Source organism: Mchenga conophoros, linkage group LG4, assembly GCF_057382185.1.
Source record: "Mchenga conophoros isolate Kocher_MC1m ecotype Shallow Benthic linkage group LG4, M_conophoros_male_GT1.1, whole genome shotgun sequence".
NCBI lineage: Eukaryota > Metazoa > Chordata > Actinopteri > Cichliformes > Cichlidae > Mchenga > Mchenga conophoros.
The window spans coordinates 20,296,008-20,318,963 of NC_140529.1; the positions used below are offsets into that span (position 1 = coordinate 20,296,008).

General features: G+C 39.2%; 1 protein-coding gene across 1 annotated transcript in view; it reads left to right on the forward strand.

Annotated features, from left to right (window-relative positions):
• LOC146575960 (immunoglobulin mu heavy chain-like) overlaps positions 1 to 22,956 on the forward strand; it is a 526,942-nt gene that overhangs the window by 26,588 nt on the left and 477,398 nt on the right. The gene's annotated exons all lie outside the window — the stretch shown is intronic.

Consider the following 22,956-nt stretch of genomic DNA (forward strand, 5'->3'; position numbering starts at 1 on the left):
GATCTGAAAAAGCGAATTATTGACTTGAACAAGTCAGGAAAGTCACTTGGGGCCATTTCAAAGCAGCTGCATGTCCCAAGAGCAACAGTGCAAACAATTGTTTGTAAGTATAAAGTGCATGGCACTGTTTCGTCACTGCCAAGATCATTAAGAAAACGCAAGCTATCACCTGCTGCTGAGAGAAAATTGGTCAGGAGGGTAAAGAGTCTACCAAGAATCACCAAAAAAGCAGATCTGCCAAGAATTAGAAGATGCTGGAACACAGGTGTCATTGTCCACAGTCAAACGTATTTTGCATCTCCATGGACTGAGAGGCTGAAGGAAGCCCTTGCTCCAAAAGCGGCACCTTAAGGCTCGACTGAAGTTTGCTGCTGATCACATGGACAAAGATAAGACCTTCTGGAGGAAAGTTCTGTGGTCAGACGAAACAAAAATCTAGCTTTTTGGCCACAATGCCCAGCAATATGTTTGGAGGAGAAAAGGTGATGCCTTTAATCCCAAGAACACCATGCCTACAATCAAGCATGGTGGTGGGAGTATTATGCTGTGGGGCTGTTTTGTTGCCAATGGAACTGGTGCTTTACAGAGAAAAAATGGGATAATGAAGAAGGAGGATTACCTTCATATTCTTCAACATAACCTAAAATCATCAGCACGAAGGTTGGGTCTTGGGTGCAGTTGGGTGTTCCAACAGGACAATGACCCCAAACACACATCAAAAGTGGTAAAGGAATGGCTAAATCAGGCTAGAATAAGGGTTTTAGAATGGCCTTCCCAAAGTCCTGACTTAAACCCCATTGATAAGAAGAAACAAGTCCATGTCAGAAAACCATCAAATTTAACTGAACTGCACCAATTCTGTCAAGAGGAGTGGTCAAAGATTCAACCAGAAGCTTGTGGATGGCTATCAAAAGCGCCTAATTGGAGTGAAAATGGCTAAGGGACATGTAACCAAATATTAGCACAGCTGTATGTATATTTTTGACCCAGTAGATGTGATCACTTTTTTCTGTTAACCCATAATAAAGTCATAAAAGAACCAAACTTCATGAATGTTTTTTGTGACAAAGAAGTATCTTTTCCAATCAGAGTTTTTTTAAATAACGGGACACTCGGAGGAGTCATTATATTATATTCTTTACAAATGTATGTAAACTTTTGACCACAACTGTACACATGGTTTCAGTTCCTCAGCAATTTTGCTGCTTAAAGTATCTCTACACCTTTGTCTTCACACAGCTGGAAGACCTGAAGACATATTTTTTAATGCAAAACTATATGCACCAACAAGAGGGCACCAAAGCAACAGGTTGCACTGTAACCCTAACTGTATAGAAATAGACAATCAAATGCTTATAAAAAATAACAGTGCCAACTTTGACATAAAACAGAGGTGCACACCACTGATGTTGCCAAGACAAAATCTTCATTTTCTTAATCCACATGTTATTATTGTTGGAAATTATATTTATTTAGGCTTTTTTTCCAAGTATGTCCAGGATTGTTCTCATTCAGTCAAAGTAATAGTTGTACAGCCTGGACAGTCTAAAATAAGTCTAACCACAACTGGGTGAGGAGATGATGTTGCACCTGTTCTGTACTTTTGTATTTTAGAGGTTTACTGGCAAAAAACAACTTCTGGCTCTGTCTGGAAACTGTCCTAAAACGTACAACTTTGAGTGAACCAAAAATATTTTTTCTGCTAAGGAGGAGGAGTCCATGCAAAACCGATATCTACAATATCCTCATATTGGTGTAGAGCAAAGGTCAGAAGCTCAATCTAATACATACATACTGCAAACTGGACAAAGAAAACAGACTTTTACAATGACCAGATCTGCTTATTTAGTTGTTTCTCTCATTGTGTGTTCTACTTTGGCTGGTAAGGATATATAAATCTATTGGACAAACACATGTAGATGTAATTGTTCGTTGTCCTAATCCGTTGTTGACATTTGTGTAGGTACTGAGGGTCAAACACTGACTGAGTCTGAACCAGTGGTTAAAAGGCCTGGAGACTCCCACAGACTGACCTGTACATACTCAGGGTTTGCTGGTGACATTTATGCTGACTGGATCAGGCAACCTCCTGGAAAAGGACTGGAATGGATCGCTCATATTGAATCTAGCAGTAACTCCTACTACTCTCAGTCATTCAGAGGCCGCTTTACCATCTCCAGAGACAACAGCAGAAAGCAGGTGTATCTGCAGATGAGCAGCTTGACAACTGAGGATTCAGCTGTTTATTACTGTGTTCAAGAGGCACAGGGACACACGATGATGCAATGCTGTAGAAAAACTTTATGTGTCAGATTCATTTTTCAGAGATACAGAGTCATTATTAGTTATTTGTATCTGGTAACATGAATATTCATTAGTAAAAAAAAAGCTAACATATTGACACACACAGTTTTAGTTCCTCCAAAGCTATTTTCCTTCAGTGTCAAGTTAATCCTTTGTTTTCACACATCTGTAGAGACTGAAAGCATCAAGGGTATTTTATGTAAACCAGCAACAACAAAATATTAGTTTATGTAGAACTTAGTCTTGGATGCTAGCAGTGTTAACACTTGCACAAATACGTAGTTTAAGTAACAAAAAAAAAGAATGCTTTAGGTTCAATTTAGTTCAGCTTAGTTAAGTTTCAAATATGTTGTTTTTAGTTCAGTTTTTATCCCCAGTGAAAACTTCACATTATATTTAGACAACACCCTTTGTTTTCATGGGGGCCTATTATAATTTTTATTGCAATTCTGATTTTAAAAAACATCTTCCATTAAACATATTATTTGCTAATGCACAAGAAATTAGGAGTTTGTGTCAATGTATGTTAATACAGTAAACAACACTAAATAAATGAGAAGTGAACCTGCCTACTATTTGGGTTCACAGTATGTAAACTTTCTCATAAACCATGTTTTCTATAGTTTTGCTGCTGCTTTTTACACCTGGATCCTGTGAGTCACAGTCATCATTCTTTTGCAGTATAAACTGTGAACAAAAAAGCTTTTTGCAACAGATGTGAAGTGTGAACAGACGGTCACTGACAGCCATCCTGACTTTGACAGCATCAGGGCATCACCTGTCTATTACCGTTTATTGGGCAGCTCCCAGCATGATATTCACAATATTTCATAACCTGCAACCATGAGAGGAAGAGACCTGCAATCTTTTATGACAGACATCAGTTTTTTTATTATATAAACAACAGCAAATCATTGCCAGTTATACTCTGCAACATAAAATCTTTATTGTATATAATGTAAAACATTTAACATTTCTAGTAGTTAAAAATTTCAGTTCACATCTTTGTTCAAAATGATGAAAATCTACAAAGTAACCTTTTCCTTTATACATCAGTATTTCAAGAAACATCAGAGCTAAATTACTTACTTACCAAATTACTGTCACATATTTAACTATAAAAAGCTATCCTCTCTCTGTCTCTGACATGAAGAAAAATGCCAGAACATTTTACAACCTTTAGAAATGTCACTGTGTTTGCAGATTCATTGTCACTGGTGCAGATGGAACACTTTTAAATTTACGCTTATAAACACAAAAGAAATACTGAGTTGTGGCATGATTGATGAAAATGTGATTTCTGTCACAGGTGTGTAAAGTCAATCAGTATGACTCTTGTGTCTACTGTGTGTTATTGTGTATTACTGTACTTTAGAGAAAGTAAGACCATAAAAATACGTCATATTTTAATATTTTTTAATATTTGACATAACAAACAACTGCAGGTGTTGGAGTCAAATTGATAAATGTTGTCATTGTGTTTCTTAAATTTGTAAAGTCTTAGTTCAAGTAGGATCAAAGACATTCCTCTTTCTCTCCAGCCACTCTGGTGCTGGGGGAGGCTGAAGTGTTTTTATCAGGCACATCCTATCTGAAAGATCTGTTTCTTGTGTGGTAAACTTCCTGCTTTTATGATCCTTTTGGTGAGCAGGAGGTCACACAAACGCACCCCATGACACAAACACACACACACACACACACACACACACACACACACACACACACACACACACACACACACACACACAGACATTCTTGCACATGCATACACATGCATACAGTGCCTTGTCTTTTAGAACCATAGGGGGGTTTACAATGGGAGGTGCTTGTGTGTACTGTTGTGTAAACTGTGTGTCTTAGAAATAAGAGAATGCGAGGAAGGCTGATTAGAAGAAGTTGGCTAGGGTGACGGGTGAGGAGCGTTGAGCTCCAAGAGCCTGGTCCCGACCAGCCTTCCCTTGCTAGCAAGTAAAAACCGGTTGAAGATGTTCGTCTTGTTTTTGTCGTTAAGGAGAATAAGCTTCTAAACTAGCGGGGCTTGTGTAAGTGCAGACCCAACAGCAGGTGTCAGTAAAACATGCAAACGGGAAAGAAATAAAAACATGACACGCATGTTAATATGTCATGAGTGCAGCTGCTGTTGTGGTTTCTGACTTCCTTTTCTTAAAACTATAAATAAGTTGTTTTACTTACAACAATAAAGGGGATTTATTTTCTTGAAAACTGATTTTATATAGCATCTGTAAATATATATTATATTGTACATTAGACACATGCTATGACAAGACCAAGAATTTCTAGAACAGGTATTTGTTTGAACATTCAGTTATGAAGCAACATGATCATTTATTTATTTGTGTATTTTTTTTACTCTTTTCAGCGTTCTGTCAAGTCCCTTTCAAGTTTTCCAGTCTGTTCACCATTGCTATTGTTGCTACCCGAGCTCTGTTCAGATGATGATATGCAGCATATTTATTGCTTTAGTACAGTAAATAACTGATCATTGTATATAAATAGGTTAGTATGACAGTACAAGTGTGAGTGAATCAAAAAATTGTTTCACTGATGAAGTGGAGAGGAGTGTATGCAAAAAAGAACATGTCAAGGAGACAGGGTCATGCACCTATTCAGATAAACACTGACACAAAGACAACACCTTTGACCATGATCACTGATGCCATAAACTTCCACAGTACTAGAGAACTTATGTCAAACATTAAATGCCTGCTAACACTATATTTATACTCACATTAACAATATTCTGCACATTATAACAAGTAAAGCGTCTGTTGGGTCTGTGTTTCCACAAGCCCCGCTGGTTTATAAACGTATAAACCATCTTCAACCTTGTTAACAACAAAAACAAGACGAACATCTTTTACTTGCTAGCAAGGGAGGCCCCAGCCGGTGTCTCAGAAAGCACTCTGAATCCTACCGCAAAATGACCCCAACGACGGCCTCCGCTTGCTGCCTTTTATTGGGAAAACAGTTCACACAATACAAAGGAATGTCTTGATCCTATAGATTGAACTAAGACCTTACAAATTTAAGAACCACAATGACAACATTCAACAATTAGACTTAACAGCGTTTATATGTCTATATTACAATTAGCTACTGTAGGTGAGGCAGTGTTTGACAAAAAATAATCATATTTATTATTTAACTAACGTGTCATTAGCATAAAAATTGGATTTACACACTGATACTGTATTTACGTGACTATAACTATTACGTGGTTTGTTTGAGTGCCACAGCTTTAGAAATGGCTTTATAACCTTATAAACTTCTCCAGACTGAGAGCTCTTAATTACTTGTTTGTTGTTTTTCATTGTTCCTGATTTTCCTTGGATTGCAGTGTGATGTCTGGCCTTTGAGGAATTTTTGGTCTAGTCCACTTTGTCAGGGAGGGCCTGTGAGATTATTCTGTTATCATATGTTATCTTATATCTGTAGTTAAAGTAGTTGAATTATGTTAACAGCTGTAGAACATATATGTATCCCTTAGTCTAGATTGTGTGCTGTGTATGTAGCTTAGTTTCCCTTATATTTTGGGGTTAAAAGAATGTGACCATTTTTGGATTTGTTAGACAGGTGTGGATTACCCTGTACCCTTGATCTGCTGTGAATGTGTTACACTGTTTCTTGACATTTCATACTGCTGAATCATGAAGAGAATGTTGTGTGCAGAGGACCTTGTGCCGATAATAGAAGAGACAGACCACATTCCATACCCCCACCTTTACAGAGAGCAGAAGGACAGGGAGCCGAGGTCATAACGTAGGCGCCATAACAGAGAAAGAATGTGAATGTTTAGGCTTTTACGACTAGGTGGGGGCCACTAGAGGCTATAAGAAGCTGAGTAACCCATCACCATTTTGAGATTTGCTGTGACCCTCTGCATGCATGTCTCCCCATCCGGATGGTTTATGCTCATTGTATGGAAATAAATGATTGTTGATTGAGCATTTATACACCGAGTATTGTCCTTCCTTCAGCCCAAAGATTCAAAGAATTGGGAGATCTTAACAACCTTTTAAGTGATTTCAGGTGAACAGGTGTGGCACTAATCAGGCCTGTGTGTGGCTAGAGAAATTAAACACTTTCCAAACATGTGATAAACCAAAGGTAATTTACATTATAACACCTTCATAAGCATATTCATATAGAAACTGCATTTTGTGTTTACTTGTGCTATCTCTGTCTAATATTGAAATTTAAGTGTGAAAAACATACCAAAAAAAATAGGTAATCAGATAGAGGCAAACATTTTTTTACACACCACTGTATAGTGATGAATATAGTAATGAATGAAATGCATACAAAGTACTTTCTGTACACTTTTCATCATCTTTAAATCTGGGTCTGGCATCAAACTAAAATTGTTATCATAATATGACCTTTAGTACTTCTATGCTTTAGGGCTTTCTGGCTGATCCAAAGCTGAGACAAATCTAAAATTGAACTTAAACTATGTTTTCAAAGACACTATAATATTAATTAGCTTATTATTGTTACTGCTGAATGAGTACCCTGGTATAGTGAAGACTGTAACATGAATGCTATGAGAGAAAGCAAAAATAATATCAAATCTGTGTAAAAATCTGTAATTGTTATGGCAAACATGCATTATTAAAAAAGTGATATTGTCATCATTTTTATTTAATATGCAGAGGTTTGGAGGAGAGATTAATTCTTCAGACAAAATGTGTGTTCATAGCACAGACTTGCTATCATTTGAAAAACTGTGAAAACAGTTAAAACATTTCCTTCAGTTATCACTTTCCTGTGAGGTGGAGTCAATGCAAAGCATCTTCCACTACTACTTAACCCTCTTTGGAGAGAATAACAGACAACTTTGTGCACTTCTATAGCATTATGATGGATTTCAAGGCAGGACTGCTGCTTTTAGCTGTTTGCTGGGCAGGCAAGGTTTTTCTCTGAGCTTAAATTGACATTGACATGAAATTTTGAAGAATAAGTCATTTGATTTTTTTCTAATGTCTTGACAGGTGTTGATGGTCAGACTCTGAGAGAATCTGAGCCAGTGATTAAAAGGCCTGGAGAATCCCACAGACTGACCTGTACAGCCTCTGGATTCACATTCAGCAGCTACAGGATGGTTTGGGTCAGACAGGCTCCTGGAAAAGGACTGGAGTGGATTGCTTTTATACACACAGGCAGTTCTCATATCTATTACTCCCAGTCAGTCCAGGGTAGATTCATCATTTCCAGAGATGACTCCAGCAGTAAACTTTTTCTACAAATGAACAGTTTGAAAACTGAGGACACAGCAGTTTATTACTGTGCCCGGTGTGACACAGTGACAGCCAGTAATAGGAGAGTCATACAAAAACTACTTCCCAGATTCACCAATACCCCTAGTAACACACAGTAGTCTCATAGTGGTTGCCCTGAGATGCTAAATTTATTCATTTACCTGTGGATGAAAATTCTCAAAACAGGCTAAACTACAATAATTACTTATTTATTTGTGATTATTTAGGTACTATCATGGAGAACATAAACTACTTTTGCAAAAAGCAACAAAGTGACAGCTAAAACTTGCATCAAACCAACAAATCATTGCACAGGTCTTACAATGATTTTTGCTCCTTTTTATTTATTTATTTTTTCATAGTTTTAGGTTCAAGGAATTAGATATGTACATATAAGAATATATATATACACTTATATGAGCCCACCAGAGGAAGAGCCAATGATGATTTGAAGGAAAAGTTTTTTTCAAAGCAGAGCTTTAAATCATTTAGACCCAAGTGTAGCATTTCTGAAAGAGACTTAATTAGTCACTGTCTGCAGCTCACATTAATAGGAATATAAAGCAACAATTGAACACTGTGATATGCCACAGTGTTGATGACACTGAGGAAAAGGTGATATTTTTTCCTTTCCTTATCTTCTTCCTGTGAGGTGTCCATACAAACCAGCAGCTCTAACTGCTACCTAATGACAGATAACAGACAACTTTGGGTGCCATATTGTATGATGGATTACAAGACAGGACTGCTGCTTTTAGCTGTTTGCAGGTCTGGTCAGGATTTTCCCTGATCTTGATTGTCAATGTCTTGCAAGGTCTTGATCATCAGATTCAGAGAATCTGAAGCAGTGATTAAAAGGCTCTGGGTTTACATTAAGCAGCTACAAAATGAACTAGATCAGACAGGCTCCTGAAAAAGGACTGGAGTGGATTGCTTATATCAGCACTTACAGTTCTCCTAGCTCTCACTTCGAGTCAATCCTGGGTAGATTTACCATCTCCAGAGATGACTCCCGTAGTAAAGTGTATCTATAATTAAGAGTTTGAAGACTAAGGACACAGCAGTTTATTACTCTGCTCGATGAGACACAGTAATAACGTTTTTGCAAGTAATTCATGCAAAAACTATTCCCTTTTACTCTTCCTTGTCCTGATATGTTGTCCTGATAAGCCCATTTATTATGTATGTATGAAAATTCACAAAACAATATAAATTACCATGACTACTTTTTACACAAGGGCACTATCTGTGTAAACATAGACTACTTTTGAAAAACACTACACAGTGACCACAAAAGCCAGCAAAACACTGCACCGGTGTTAGAAGTGCAAACAAGTTTTGATAAAGGTTGATTTTTCTTTTTATATTACATACAAACCACCATTCAAATATCCAGATGGAACACATTACAAACTAACTTTTAAAAAATGGATTTGATTTGATCCGTATACAGGGCAAAGTAGTTTGTAATAGAGATCAGTTAGATTCGATGAGTAACTGATGGATGAGTATTCAGAAGAAAACAGGTTCATCTCAGGCTCTCCAAAGTATGGAGGCCTATCACCCCTCACCACTCTGCCTCAGGCGTCGGTGCATTGGTAGTTCTTGGTGTCTGGGGCTGGGCGCTCAGGTATGTACCGACTCACTCCCAGTGGCTGCTTGGAGGGGCCGGGCGTCCGTAGCTCGGTTGGGCCTCCTCCGGGGGGTAGGGGGCCCAGGAGCCTCCGGGCTCTGGACCTGCTGCTCGGTCCTCCTTGGGCTCTCGCACTCTGGGAACTCTGGATATCTGGAGCCTGGATCTCCTCCATGCCTGATTCATGCCCTGGGGGGACGGGGGGCTATGGCTCCCCACACTCTCTAGCAGATTGTTATATGGAGAAACCTTTTGAATATAAGTGCACTGATCCACACAGGTGTGCACACAGGTGTTACATGGGTGTTCACAGACACAAACTACACCTTTCTTGGCTGCTACCTCAAAGCACATTGTGCACTGTCAGTCCTGCGTGCTGCACAACAACATTCAATATTTAGTATTTACTGTTATTTATACTTAGCTATGATGTTGTGTTTATTATGCTGCTCTCTTTTTTTGCTTTTTTTCTCTTTTTTTTTCTCTCAACAGGTGATCCAGTGGACCAATAAGGCAAAGCAATGAAGATCCACTTGGTAATGTTGGGTATCTTTGTTGGCCTTCAGACAACAATTTTGACGGCTAAAGAACCAAACGGGACAGGTGGGGGAAAAAAGGGAGAAAAAGAAGAAGAAAACAGGTTCTGTTATGTGTAATAGCTGTGCTAATAGTTTTGCAAAGTGTGTTATAATATTGCAACAACAGAGATACTAAGTGCACTCAGAAGAAAATGACCTCAAATTTCTAAATATTAAACTTTTTGTCTTTTCAACACAGTGTCAAAGCTCAGTATGTGACAAAGCAAAATATTTCACTTAGTCAGATTATATATTCAGTGCTATAATTGTTGTTGAAGAGACATTAAAAATGTTGCTAATTTTTAAGGTTGTGAAAACATTTTAAGACATTTGCTTACACCGAGCATTTATTCTAGTTTCACCATGAAAAGAGTTCATGCAGAACCAGTCTGATAGTACAATGTGAGGAGGAGTCAATGCAAAATTTATCTTCAGCCTCTACTTATCTGACTGCAAGGAGCATGACAGAGAGAGCAGATGTCACACAGTTTAACATGATGGACTACAAGAGCGTATTGCTGCTTTTAACTATCTGCTGGGGAGGTAAAGCTAAATGACCTTTAATTATCAATAAAATGCTGCAAAATGAAAGAAACTGACTATGATTTGGTTGTTATTTAACAGTCCATGCCCAGACTCTGACACAATCTGAACCAGTTGTTAAAAAACCGGGAGAGTCTCACAGACTCACCTGTACCAGCTCTGGACTCTCATTTAGTAGCAACTGGATGGCCTGGATCAGACAGGCTCCTGGGAAAGGACTGGAGTGGATTGCAACTGATACTAATGGTGGCAGCAACTACTACTCTCAGTCAGTACAAGGCAGGTTTACTGCCTCCAGAGACAACAGCAGAAAACAGCTGTATCTGCAAATGAACAGCCTGAAGACTGAAGATTCTGCTGTGTATTATTGTGCTCGACACTTACAGTGACTGGAATCAGTGAAGCAGCTGAACAAAATCCTCGAGTGGACCTCAGACATATGTTTTAAAACCCTGTTAAGAAAACAATAATGAAATTATTATTTCATTATAATAATTACATTATTGTTTTCATATTTACATTTTTTGGAACAACCTCTTTGCTTTTGCAAGTGTCATTACCTTCATGTACATCTATTAAAGAGATGGGCTTTGATGATTTGTAAGATTTTCTCGTTGTCTATGTAAAAAAAAAAATATATATATATATATATATATATAAATATGTATATATATGTATTTATATATATCCAAACACAGCTTACTAAATAAAAACAAAAAGTCCAAAGATGACACAGACAACACGACAACGAACAAAGGGAGACAGAGGACTTGAATACACGCATGACTGAAGTTTCCAACTACAAGTGAGTAAATATAATCATTTCCAGTGGACGACCCCGTCGATTAAAGCCTAAAGCAGCCAAATAAGTCAGACCATGAGTATGCTAATAATTTTTGCACAAACTCACAGAGTTGCACTTCATGAATTTGTGCCACAGAGTGACTCTGTTAACAGGTTCTATGACTTACTGAGGTCTAAATATGACTTATAAACAGAGGTGGGAAGAAACAGAAATACTTTGCTAGTGTATTTAAGCAAAATTTTCAGGTATATGTAGTTTTATTTATTTTTTTTTATTTTTGACTGATTTTAATTTTACTCCCTAAATTAAGAAAGAAATATCTCCTTTCTACTTCTTACATTTTCAAAACAAAGTCTTATCTGATGCAGTTGAGGGACATTTTATTTTATACCACTCCAGCCCCTCAAACTAATCTGAATTCCCTAAATAGAGGGAACAATATTGTAACACATAAAAGTTCATCCTTGTGGTGTATCCACAAAGAATACAGCACACAAGCACATAAAGAAAAGACACAAAAGCATATACAGTGGTGTGAAAAAGTGTTTGCCCCCTTCCTGATTTCCCATTTTTTTCATGATTGTGAAGGTGTTTATGATGAAGGGGAAAAAACTTACATGGCTCTTTAACATGATAACTGGTTGGGCCACCCTTAGCAGCAAGAACTGCAAACAAGCGTTCGCAATAACTAGTAGAGCCATTTTTAAATGATATTTAACCTCCTAGGACCTGGCGTCCACATATGTGGACATCACATTTTGGGTTATTTAGACCAAAATACTAAATTTTGCTCTACAAGGGCCTGATATCCACTTACGAGGACATTATACTGCTACTGTTCTATCAAAATTTTAGACGAATACCCTCATTTGTGGCTCTTATTTTTCTTAAAAACAAAAATAAGGTAAAAAAAAAAATCTGGTAATTCTTTGTTTTTAGATTTATCAGGCCCCAATATGCCCAAATATCAAAGAAAAATTAAAAATGCATGCCGTGGAAGAGTTCGGGTCTTAGGAGGTTAAAGGTATGGACTGCTTTGACAAAATGAAAATGAAAAGTACATGGGTAAATCCAATATAACATCTTTACATAGTGTGATGTATGGTTTTTGCATGTTGTGAAGCAAAAAAAGATCAATATATTACTGAGCATATCACATATTCTCAATAAATTATTAAAATGAAGCATATACACTTCTGTTATACCCTTGTATTCCAATATAAAGTAAATTTTGCTAATCACAAAATCACAACATTTTGTTTCTCTCTGATATATCAACCAAACATTTTGTTAAACCCAAAAATGTTGTTTCAAATAAAACTCATTTAAACTAGCCTACATTGTTTTTTCACTCTTTCATTATTAACACTTACCTCATAGTTTCTGAATGTTATTCACAGTCCGGTTGCAAATCTCTGAGAGGAGGAGTTCATGCAAAAATGCTGAGAGCGTCTTCATCTTCATATCTGACTGCAGGGATGATGACAGAGAACAGTGGACTAATCTCAACATGATGGACTGCAGGACAGGACTGCTGTTTTTAACTCTCTGCTTAGCAGGTTAAGAGTTATTGTTTTTTCTTTTGTTTTTTCTTTTTTTGATGGTCTAAATATTTTGTCACATGCTTTAAAGTTGTGCAAGTTATTCATTTTCTTATTATTTTGTAGGCGTTAATGGTCAGACTCTGACAGAATCTGAACCAGCAGTTAAACAACCTGGAGAGTCTCACAGATTGACCTGTACAACATCTGGAATCTCATTCAGCAGCTACTGGATGCACTGGATCAGACAGGCTCCTGGAAAAGGACTGGAGTGGATTGCAACTGAGGCACTTGGTAGTGGCAAATACTACTCTCAGTCAGTACAAGGCCGGTTTACTGTCTCCAGAGACAACAGCAGAGAGCAGCTGTATCTGCAGATGAACAGCCTGAAGACTGAAGATTCTGCTGTTTATTATTGTGCCCGAGAGTCACAGTGATAGAAGTTGGTTACGCAGCTGTACAAAATCCTTCAGGTTTTATTATACTCTCTCACCTAATGTGTACCATATAGAGAACTTATTCACACCCAATAAAGAATAACATACATTTTGAAAAAAAAAATCACACACCATTTTCTATCTTATAAGAAGTTTAAGCTGTGACATTCTACAATTATCTTCACTAAGGGGTACACAGGAAAATTTACTGCTAATTCTGGAGGAAAGCTGGCACTTCTCCTAACTCTGAGATTACAGTTTGGCTCCCCACCTGCAATATAACAGAACAACTTTACACCACATATAAATGAATCTCTACTGACAGTCTGCACATATGTTTGTTACATTACCTCCTCGACACCTGATGAAACAGTCTGAGTAGCAACAGATGTCCCCAGTTCAGTGAAGGATTTAGGGAGAGGAGGCCCATAAAAATGTGATTTAGAAAGTAAGAATTTCTCTACGAAATGGCATCGCACAAGTTCCAATTTAAAATAAATAACTTAGATCTTAATAGCTGCAGTGTTATTATCAAACTAAACTAGTTGAATTAGTTTTTAAACTTTTAAACTTCAGCCACTATCTGAGCCATAGCTGACCTTTAAAACAGTTTGGAGACCAACAAATCCTGAATCAAGTGATGTGTTCAGTTTAGAGTGATATACTCTTAATGCTTAAAAAAAATAGTGTGAAGTTGAAGATAAAGTTAACTTTATACAGTGCTAGAAAATTACTTATTTTAAATACAGTTGTTTTAGAACTGTATATAAAACACTACAGATTATTAGATATTAGAGTAAAAGCAAACTATAACCGATAACTATATCAGTAAGTTCAAGGAGTTACTCTTTATTCATTGTTTCCATGGTAAGAAAATTATACCATGGAAAATTATACTTTCAAACACAGAAGACGACTATATATATTTTTTTATCTCCTTTCTTTTTTACAGGAGTTTGGAGTGAGATCAAACTGGAGCAGGATCCCTCTGAGGTGAAAAGACCTGGAGAGAGAGTGAAGATGTCATGTAGCCTATCTGGTTATAGACTGACAGGTTACAATACTGGCTGGATACGACAGAGACCAGGGGGAGCTCTGGAGTGGATTGGGTGGATGAATACGGGAAGAAACTCTGCTACCTATGGCAGTTCTTTTCAAAGTTGTGTAATCACGATTGAAGAAGACTCCGGCAGACAGTACACCTGTTGTTTACTTCTGTGTCCAACACTGAACACAAACTGCTGCACGAAAACCTCAGCATGTACTAATATCAAGTAACAATGTGATCTTATAACTTCTGTCTTTCCTCTGCAGATGAAAAGAGTTTTTATTTATCCATATTTATTATTTTATTATAAAATGAGGATAAAATATTAACGATTCATAGCAGTTAGGGAAAGGAAAGCAAGCTCAAAATAAAGTCGTTGTTATTTCAGCTTTAGTTGTCATATGTAAGTTAGCACAGGGTCAGATTAGTAGCTTTAACACGGTGGGCACAACCAGACTGTCAAGGAGAGTAATGTGAGGTTGTTGCGATTCTTAGCACACAGCTCATCCTTATCGATTTCCAGGCCCACCTTTCCCTAACCTAGATCACGTTGTCAGTGAGATTAGAGAAAAGAGGTGGAGGTGGAGTCAATGCAAAGCACTGATAGCTTCTATCTCTTTATGTCTGACTGCAGAGATGATGACAGAGAACAGTGGACTCACAGCCTGACATGATGGACTGTAGGACAGGACTGCTGCTTATAACTCTCTGCTTGGCAGGTGAAAAGCTTGGTTGATGATAATCTAAAATTATATTTTGGGCCATCCTTTTTAAGTTGTGCATTTGTTATTAATTTTCTCTTTACTGGGGCAGGTGTTAATGGTCAGACTCTGACAGAATCTGAACCAGCAGTTAAACAACCTGGTCAGTCTCACAGATTGACCTGTACAACATCTGGATTCACACTCGGCAGCTACTGGATGCACTGGATCAGACAGGCTCCTGGAAAAGGACTGGAGTGGATTGCTGCTGATACTAGCAGTAGCACTAATTACTATTCACAGTCAGTCCAAGGCAGATTTACTGTCTCCAGAGACAACAGCAGAGAGCAGCTGTATCTGCAGATGAACAGCCTGAAGACTGAAGATTCTGCTGTTTATTATTGTGCTCGAGACTCACAGTGACAGAAGTGGCTGAGCAGCTGTACAAAATCCTACACAACTTATTACATCCACTCATATATAATGGTCCATTCAGTTGTAATCATTCCTTCACTGCAAATAAAGTAAAACAAAAATGTAAAAAATTCCAAACTCTATTCTTACAAAAAAATTAGGGTGTAATTATCTTCACTGAAGAGCACAAATTTTCCATCATATGCTAAATTACTTAGAGACTGTGTTTTAAATATAAAATTGTTCCTGTAGCGAGAGCTCTATGCAATCTTTTGCGCCTTTATAAACACACCATCACCAATATTTGTCACATTGCATCTTGGAAACTGTGTTTTGAACCATGCAAATATTTTGATTTAAACTGCTGTAAAATATGGCACATATTATTTTGTCAAGTTTATTATTTATTGTTTGTTTCCATGGCATGAAAATGATGTATTCTTTAAAATACTGAAGACAAACGTGGTGAGTGACAATCACTACTTTATCCTTTTGTCCTTTTTGGGTTAGGGTTACGAGTGAGATTAAACTGGGGCAGTCTTCCTCTGTTCTGAAATGACCAGGAGAGAGAGTGAAAATATCATGTGTTGTATCTGGTTATATTCTGACAGACTACACTGGATAACAGAGAGACCAGGAGGAGCTTTCGGCTGGGTAGATGAACACAGGTTTAAACTCTGCTACCTATGGCAATTCAATGTCATTTCATCATGACTGAAGAAGACTCTAGCAGCAGACAGTACCTTGAGATCAAGTGTCTGACAGCAGAAGATTCTGCTGTTTATTCCTGTGCTTGATCAAACAATAACAGACAACAGAGGAGCAGCTATACAAAACCTTTAAGTACAGTGTAGTTCCCGTAGTTTTGCTTCTTGTGTTAACACATTGTTTCCCTGTGTACACATACCCTGGACCTACCTTTGTACCCTACAGAGACTCTGGTGCGAGAGAGGAGTGAAAGACTGGTGAGACACCAAGAGAGACTGAAGAGGAGTGAGAGTGTTCCCCTGTGTTGTGATATTTTGATACCATGGTAGCATTTACAGGATATTGTTTTATTGTGATATTATACAGGAAAACTATTACTCAATAAGGCCCATTTACTAGTTGTTTTTCTCTTTCTCTCTGACCCAAGAATTGATGTGTAAGAATCACAGGCTGGTACCCCAAGGTCGAAAATACCACAGAGACGAGACCACTTCCTTACTCCCATCCTCCCTTCCTTATCTTTTAGAAAAGAGCTTGTTAAAAAGCCAGGTGGTTTGTTTCAGAATTCACTAATGAAAGAACTCTGTATTCTATGTCTAGGAGTGTATTTTGCTGGGATGATCATAAATTGTAACTGAAGAGATAAACTACACAAAGGATACTTCTTTGCTCACAAGGCAGGAAGACGTTTCCTTATTTGGTCTGTACCGGTTTGAACTGAGAACCTGCTGACACACGAACCTTTTTCCTCTATATAAGCTGTTGTCTGATGAATAAACCTTTGAGTTGATTATGGGAGAGCAATCTGAACAGTCTCTGTCACTTTGTTCTCCTAACTGCTCCCGGCGCTTTAACTAACCCGCTGAACGGCATACCTGAGTGTTACTTTGAATAATTAGGAGTCTTATAAGGAAAGGACAAAACTCTGCTTATCAGTGCTCACGCCTCGGAGGAAACCCGGGAGGGAAATTTCCTTCAATTTTGGTGTCAGAAGTGGGATTGCTGACGAAGGTAAATATGCGTCTTTTATATTTATATAAGACCGTATTATACCTCTCTCAGTGATCAACCTATAAAAAAAACGGGATATGCTGACGAAGTTTCACTTAGTGATCCAGAGAGATACACTGACGACTTCCTTAGTCCCCGGATAAAGTAAATTAAAAGCAGAAAGACACAGGAAGTTGCCTGTTGTATTGCGAGAAGTTGCTCGTTAAGTGAGAAGTTGCTCACCCAAACAAAAATTGCTAGCAATAAATTTAAAGTAACCTCAGCTGTGCCACAGCAAAATACTAACATAAATCCTTCAAAGCGTGTAAACCCCTCTGGAAATCACTGAACATGGGTCAGAATAATTCAAAAAACTCAGACAGGTCCGAGAAAAAATCGAAATCAACTGTAAAACCAAAAAAAATAAAATATAAAGTTTCAAATAACGGCTCAGTACGCCTCCCACTTCCGGTCACGTGCAACTCACGTCCGCGAATCGGTGAAGACTTCCATGATTACGTATCCAGAACATGCGGAAGTACTTACGTGACTGACTTTGTTTACAACTTAAGAACTGTAAGTTCAATACATTCTAATTTATTTCCGGAGCCCTATCCCGAACAATTATCGCCAGAAAACAGGTCAGTAAAACTGAAGGCTAGTGCAGATACTACCACAAAAGCTAAAAGTGTTAAGATGATGTTGAATTTTGATGTTGAAGGCTCAGAGGAAAGTGAAAAAATGATGTATGCAGGATCTGCTCCAGCACAGCAAGGAAGTTTCAGAGGACGGAAAGATAAGAGTAGAGACGTATGTTTTTATTGTGGAAAAATAGGACACTGGAGGAGGGAATGCAAATCAGCAGCACATAGGTCTCAACCACAAAACACAGGACCAGTTCCTGCCACTAGGCGTCAGCAGAGCTCTTCCAGTCAAGGTAACTGGCAACAACGGGAAGCACGCAATACTGGCTCCACATCTAAGCAGCCTTACAATCCACAAGGTAGACAAGCTAGAGGTGCAAATTTAGCTCAGTTTTCCAGCAGCCGCAGACACCCAGAGCAAAAATGAATTTGTGTATTTAATTTAACACAAAGGGTGAAATGTTTGCTGACACTGATAACAGCTTATGTTTTCTCTGCCCTATGTACCGACCTGATGGAGAAGGAACAGCCTCTGTGTCAGCTGGACGCCTCAGCAGAGAATGAACTCAACATCCTTTTTTCTGGTATTCCACGTCACACACTGTGCCAAAAAAAAAAAAACGTGTACAAATATAACAAGCCACACTTTTGTTTCTCTCACACTGTTCAACAACATGATAACTGCTCACACAAGTGAAGGTCAAACAGTGATTTTGTCACATAACTCAGACATAGGTTACGACATATGTCGACACATAGATCTAACCTACCTTATATTGACTTTACACCTCATCACGCACAGCTCATGAAATGCAACAAGCCAGTATATGTCAAGCAATGTCCCATTTCTGCCGAAAAAGCCTCAGCTCTAGATGTCATCATAGGAGATTTATTGACTACAGGAGTAATAAAGCCCACACTCCTGTCAATTCTGTGCCAAAGCCTAACAAACCTGGCGTATGGCGTTTCACACAAGACTTAAGGCAAATTAATGCAGTCATTATGCCTCTGCCACCGCTCGTTCCAGGCGTTCGCAGGATATTGACATACATTTCCATCCACATTTTACTGTGGTGGATTTATGCTCTGCCTTTTTCTCAGTGCCTGTGCATGAAGACACACAGCCGTTATTTGCATTCACACATAGAAATAAGCAGTACACTTGGACCCGTTTGCCCCAAGGCATGGTAGACAGCTCTGCTGCTTTCTCAATGGTGGTCCGTGCTACCCTGGACAGCTTCACTCCTCCAGGGCTGTACCCTGATCCACACGTGGATGACCTCCTCCTCTGTGCTCCAGTGAGGAACTATGTCAAACTGCTACACACATGCTTCTCCAGCACCTCCAACGGACTGGCCACAAAGCATCGGCAAAGAAAATGCAGTACTGTCAGACTTCCGTTCAATATTTGGGATTCACATTGTCTCACGGAAAACATTCCATGACTGCAGACAGGGTCAAAGCTGTGACCTCCGTCCCTCGGCCCACTACACAGAAGGAAATGCTGTCTTTCCTAGGCATGGTGAACTATTGCAGACAGTGGATACCAGACTGTTCTTTTCATGACCACATTCTGCGTGACTGTTGTAAAAAAGACAAGCCTCCTCGAATACTGTGGTCCACAGAAATGACTGCCTCTTTCAATGCATTAAAGGGAGTGCTGACCTCCGCCACTCAAAGGTGCTGCCTGTGGGGATGCCGGCCTGCCTGAGGGCAGTAGCAGCTTGCTCTATCATGATAAGGGACTGCGAGAAGCTCACACTCTCACATGACACTATTCTACACACCACTCACCAGGTCACGACCATTCTAGCAAACATAACTACACAACATATGACCGCACAACGTCGCTCAGGTTATGAAGCTACACTGACCTCCACAGCAAGCCTCACCATAAAAGCGAGCAGCACACCCAATTCGCCAGCACATTTATTGATCCATATGCTGTGTTCTTCTGACCGACAGGATGGCTCAGACAGGCTTGATGTTCATGACTGCATGACACGTATACAGGAATCCACAGCACCACGTCCAGATTTAGAGCAAACACCTATCTCAGACTCAGCCACGGTTTATGTGGACGGGTCCTGTTCAAGGCCGAATGACAACTCATTTCTTTGTGGCTATTCAGTGGTGACATTGCCTGACATCATACTAGAGGCTCACTCATTACCATTTCACTCAGCACAAAAAGCAGAGCTCATGGCTTTAATACGCGCCTGTGAGCTACATGTGGATAGACGTGTGACGATTTACACAGACAGCCGCTATGCGTTTGGCGTTGTACATGACTTTGGCACATTGTGGAGACAAAGAGGATTTAGATCTGCTGATGGAAAACCGATTGCTAATTCTGATCTTGTGCAAAGACTTTTGCAGGCTATACAGCTGCCATCGGCCATTGCAGTTGTGAAAACGAAAGGACACAGTACAGCTGATACAGACAAAGCAACAGGTAATGCCTTAGCAGACGTGACAGCCAAGGCTGCAGCTGCATCACAGCTGCAGCACCTCCACAGGAAGTATTATCTGTGCCCGTACAGCTGCCACTTGTTAAACTCCCAGACTATTTAGACACAAATGTTGATTTAAAATTCATACAAGAGCAAGCCTCTGCATGTGATTACACCTATTGGGAGAATAATGACTGTACCTTAGATGACAAGGATGGCCTATACAAAATCTTGAGGGTTTGATTGCCCTCCCATCTTCCCTGCTGCCAGTCCTTGTCCGACATTTTCACGGTGAGTCATGTCGGACAAAGAGGGGTAATAGGGGCAATAAAATCAAGATTTGTAATTGAGAAAACATTGTAAAAAGCATATTAGCAACTTGTCTAACATGTGCACGAACTAATGTAGGAAAACCAAAAGCAAAACATCAGCATTTACCACAACCAGATTTTCCATTTCATACATTACAAATTGATTTTACACACATGCCAGTACAAGGAAGCATCAAGTACTACCAGGATCAATTTAGTAAATGAGTAGAAGCTTATCCAACCTCAAAAGAAACTGCAGAAGTAGTCTATCAAAAGTTGAGCAATGAAATAATACCCAGATTCGGAATACCTCACCAAATTAACAGTGATAGAGGACCTTCATTCACATCAGAAGTAATTCAAAAGTGTGCTAAAACTTTAATGACCTGGGTCAAATTACTTCCTCAAGTCCTCTGTGAGATTAGAATGACTCCATCTGCAGTAACCAAATTATCTCCATTTGAAATAAGACCATTTCCAACACCATGGTCAGCTTCCAGAGGGGCACCGCTATTAGAAGGTGATGTATTTTGCATTGTCCGACTATGTTCACAATCTGGTAGAAACACTGAATAATAACTATCAGAAAGTTTGTCTCTCTAAGCCTTTCCCCTCCACAGTTCCACCAGTGGAGACCAGGAGATGCGGTGTTGGTGAAGCCGCTAAAACCAAGGACACTCTGGGAGGCCGCGCGTTTTCCAGCCCCCAGGCTGTACTGGCAGTGACGAGAACCAGCATCCTTACGGACGGACAACCTCAGTGGATTCATGCCAGCAGGGTTAAGACCAGCCCAATCGGACCATCTCAGGCATCGGATCAAGCAGACGACATCTCCGGCGAGCCAGCCAGCGAGTAATTGCGTGTGTACATACACACACGCAATTACTGATTAACACACAACGCCTGAAAGAGCCAAGGCTCAGAGCTCTTTGATCCTTCACGTGAACAAGAACAAGGTACTCAACATCCAGCAGGAACAGAAAGCCGAGAGTACCACATGATGTCTAATCTGATAAAGCTAGACTCATTCCATCCTGATAATGGAGAAAATGAAATGCCCATTGTCATCACACGACGCTTATTCAATGTCTCTCGAACCTGGGACCAGGCCAGGAGACGACTGAAGAACTGTGTTTTTTCTTATATATTTTCTTATATATTTAGGTTATTTATCATATCTATCGCATTAACTTTAGGATTTTTCTTTGCTATTTTGTATTGTAAACTGCAACCATGTTCACATTTCTGCAGGTCGTATTTTGCTGACGATACCTCATGCTCTATTTTGCAAGACACCTACTTAATGCACTCCTCACGCTCCCTAAAATCAGTAAATGACAACATAGACGCCACTAATAAACCATTTTATGCGCCCCCTAGAGCAGGAGTTAACGCCTGGTATGAAAATGCCAGAATAGCCGCTCGTGACTTAGGAAACAGTAACTGTTATGTCTGTTCAAAAGGTAATCCAGAACAGGTTATAGTAGGATACCCCATATCCGGTTTCCCCCTCACTGAGGGACTAGAGAAAATCGGCGGAGATAATGCTCTCCTTAAAGACACTTTACAGTTGACTCTGAGCCCTCTCGACTGCCTACTTAGACACACACACACACCAACTAACCCTGAGACTCCATTAGGCGAATTATTGAAGTTATCTAATGACACCGCAGGGACCTGCGCCCCAATGAAACGCCCCAAGAATAGGTTAAAACCCTCACTGCCCTTAGGACAGATCCCTCTCCATTTTAACACTAGTATGATATGTCTGCGCAGACTAAAGTTAACTGGCCCAGACACCCACATAGATTATACAAAGGATAACTAAACATTCTTCTCTGACTCCCCAGGTGCACGCTGTAATGAGACATGGCTAGCTGTCTCTGTGGCTAAAGTTGTATCATATCTGGAGGAACACACACACAGTTCAAGTTCGAGCGGAGAATCGATCATTGTTCCCCCAGAGGGTGTATTAAATGACACTGACTGGGGGGAGTTAGTTAAATCACACATGGTCACGCGCCTGACCAGACCAATCCCACATGGTTATTGGTTGTGCAATAATACCCTTAGATTAGCTTTACCTGTTAATTGGACCGGTACCTGTGGTCTAGTAACCGTTGATGTTTGCTGTACTTTCATTCCCAATAATACCGCCCCTAACGGTTCATTCACACAAGCTATGAATAAACTTGAAGCATTACAGATAGAACTAATTGCCAATACAGGCCATGGTCAGTGGCTAGACAAGTGGCTGCAGGACACGTTTGGAAAATGGAAGGAACTAATTGTAGCCTTTGTAACCGTTGCAGCATGTTTTCGATGATTATTGTCTGTTGTGTGATACCATGTATACGCTCTCAGAATTTTTGATATTAAGCTTGCTCGAAGGACCAGTTACATTTATGATTTGTTTTATGTTTATGATTTGTCTTTATATTATGTTATTACATTCTGTCTTTATACTATGTTATCATTTCATGATAAAAGGGGGGAACTGTAGTGATATTTTGATACCATGGTAGCATTTACAGGATATTGTTTTATTGTGATATTATACAGGAAAA